This window comes from Nelumbo nucifera, chromosome 4, assembly GCF_055504915.1.
Source record: "Nelumbo nucifera cultivar China Antique chromosome 4, China Antique-T2T, whole genome shotgun sequence".
Classification (NCBI taxonomy): Eukaryota; Viridiplantae; Streptophyta; class Magnoliopsida; order Proteales; family Nelumbonaceae; genus Nelumbo; species Nelumbo nucifera.
In genome coordinates, this window is record NC_142652.1 from 17440423 (window position 1) to 17443546 (window position 3124).

At 33.0% G+C, this 3124-nt stretch overlaps 1 long non-coding RNA gene across 1 annotated transcript; it reads right to left on the reverse strand.

The window, feature by feature from the left end:
- Positions 1–550: 550 nt before the first annotated feature.
- LOC148792047 (uncharacterized) lies at positions 551–1678 on the reverse strand. The gene is made up of 3 exons (XR_016068743.1): positions 1520–1678; positions 1330–1397; positions 551–928 (listed from the first exon to the last, which is right to left on the reverse strand). It is a non-coding gene; the product is annotated as an uncharacterized LOC148792047 (long non-coding RNA).
- Positions 1679–3124: the final 1446 nt, after the last annotated feature.

A 3124-nucleotide genomic window follows, 5' to 3' on the forward strand; every position in this document is an offset into this window, starting at 1 on the left:
GTTTCAAAAATGATATTGGCGTATGTACGTGAAGACGCAATTTAAAAGGCGGAGGATCCATTAATTAAATTAAATCTGAAGTACTATTCATCGTTGACAACATGTTATAACCTTCTTTCAAAAGGCATAATAAAAATCAATCCCTTGATAGCATCATCTTAAACAGTCCCTTCCACTCGACTGTAATTAATTAATTAATAAATAAATAAAGGGTCATATTTCTTTGTCATCACTCTGTTATTAACCTCTCAAATGATTCCTTATCGTAGACAGATTTACTGTATTCCTATATATTTTAATTTCTTTCCGGAAAATTCTCAAGCAATTTTACTTTCCCTCCTAACTCTAACTTTGATATTAATTCTCTTTATCAATTGATGGTGGATCAGTTTTGGCAAGTTATCTGACTGGTTGCAGCAGAGACCCGGAGCAAATCGGAGATGGAATATTGGGATTCGATACGGCCACAGAAATCAGGAGACAAAGTTTAAAGAAATTTCGAGAAAACACAAAACCATACATATATATATATATATTAACAAGCACTCCATAATTAATTATATTTATCAATAACTTTAATTTAGAGATTACATGATGGCACCTACTAGTGTAAGTGTACTACTAATTAATTAACAAACCATAGATTCTCCTCTTTCCATACATATACCATGCATATAAAGCTAAATAGCCCGATCGACTCCAAGAGTCAAACAGTACGTGCATGCTAAGAAAATTAATTTCTTACCCAATATAATATGTATAATGTTTTCAAGACTTCCCACCTAGCTTGCTAGAGAAACTAGGTTCTAATTGGTGCTGGCTTTGGCGGAGTGTGGCGACCATTAGCTACTGGTGCATAATCATTCTTCTCCAAATCTATCCTATCACTCATAAATTTTTCTTCCCATGATTCCTCTGTGCTTGCCTCCTGTTTTCATATACACAAGAAAAAAAATAAAAACAAAAAAACAAAGAAAGCATGCAGCAGAAGTTAAGTCTGACTATTAATTATATTATATAACAACTTAATTTCTCTTCCTCTTTATTTATTTTTCAAATCATTATTTTGAAGTCTCATTTCACAAACATCTTTTAGTTCCATAATAAAGTAGACCAAGAGATAGGAATTTGATTTCATCACTTACTCTGTACTTAATTTTGCTGAAACATTGATTTTGATTATAAGAAGGATGGTTGTTAGCTCAATAAGCCCTAATTGAAAAATAGTATATATATATATATATAACCCCCCCCCCCCCAAAAAAAAAAAAAAAAATGCAAAGAGTACTCAAATTTGAAGCATTAACTTTAGCAATCTAGTATATGTACCTGGTGGCGGTGGGTGTTGTTGTCTGAAGCTGGAAGAACTCTTGTAAAGGATAATATATCTCTAGTCCCTGTAACCGCAAAATTAAAACAAAACGATTGGTTGATTAAGAACAAATAGCAGCAGAAGGTATGCTTCCACAATAAATTAAATATTACATATATAACAGGTAATAAAAGAATGGAGACTGACTTCTTATTGGGACAGCATTCAAGGAGATGAGGTGAGAAAAACCCAATAGAATAACTAGTAGATGAAGGAGACTTCTCGCCATTTTCTACCTCTTAATTAAGCTTTACATTCTATAATAGCGATGATCTTTATAAGAGAATTATGTTGTGTCACCATGCTATATATATAGAGAGAGATCCTTTTATATACATTCTTATTGCAGAGAGCAAAGATTCTTTTGACGCATGTAGTGGTCTAAGCACATTTTATCATTTCATGCACCAAAGTCAAAAAAGTGAAGTACTTATTAGCATATCTTATGGAGGTCTACCTAATTTGTGAACATTTTTTTCCAAATGCCCGGTGTTGTGTGATAATTAATAATTAAAGATATAGGTAAAAAAAAAAGCACAAAAATAGGGTGTCTGTTATGATGTCCAAGTAGTATTACATGAAAGAAAGAAAGACATAGGATATTTTCTTGGAAGGTGACCTACATACACATACACATAGACAAGAGAGCAAAGTCTTTGGGTTAGTTGAGTGAGAGACAACATTAGCAAATTAATATACAATTAAGATTCAAACAAGAGAAGAGAAATATACAATCACAACCAGTAAGGAGAAAGATGCATCTACCATGAAAGTGGAAGGTGACAAAAGGATATACTTTTCCTTAACTGTTCTTAATTACCTTTACTTAAATCTATCAAGGCCCTAGTGGGATATGCCACATTAATGTTTCATTGAATTTACCAGAGAAAGAAATGTAATTCTGATATGTTTTCTTCTACTTCTTTATATATGGTGGCTAGCAGCAAAGTTTACTTGTTGAAGTTAGTGAACATGATCAACCTTATATTTTTTCTTTCTTTGATCGATCTTATCAAACCCACCATACAAGCATGATCATGCATATACGTTGCCATCGGAAAAGTTGATATTAATCATTCTAAGATCAGCTGACACTTGTATGGAGAAAATTTTAAGGAGGGTTGATTGACTTTTTGATGAGTGGACGATACTCAATAATTAAACGCATTTGATCAAATTAAGGACCCGATATATTAGGTATGGGAGAAGGTATCATTGTTGCATATATGTCCCCCTTCAATTCATGTACTATTTGAAGGTCATTTTCTCGCCTTCCGAAGGCTACGTGTGTGGCTGAGACTTTCCTAGGAAACAACACAAGTCAGTAGACACAAGATGGAGACAAGCATGAAGATGAAGGATAGGTTACGTGGGACACTCACTTTGGAAACTTATTAACCTTTGCTCTTCCTTAAAGTAGTACACGACCAGAAAACAACGAAAAGAGTGAAATTATAATACCTCTCATGTACAATCAACTTAAAAAATAAACAAACTCTTGTGCTTGGTGCCAACATTCCAGTTTATTAAATTCAACCGTGGAGTTCGTATGCCATTCATCACTACTAAGGACTAAGGAGGAGGAAAATACTGAGAAAGTCAAATTTTAAAAACCAACCCGGAACTGGAATTGTTATGGCCATCAGATTCTGGGTTGATGGTTTGATTATCTGGTTCAAATGGATGGTTTGTTTTTAAATTATTTTTTAAATATTAATATTTATTTTTATTCTATTAAAATTAATATTATGA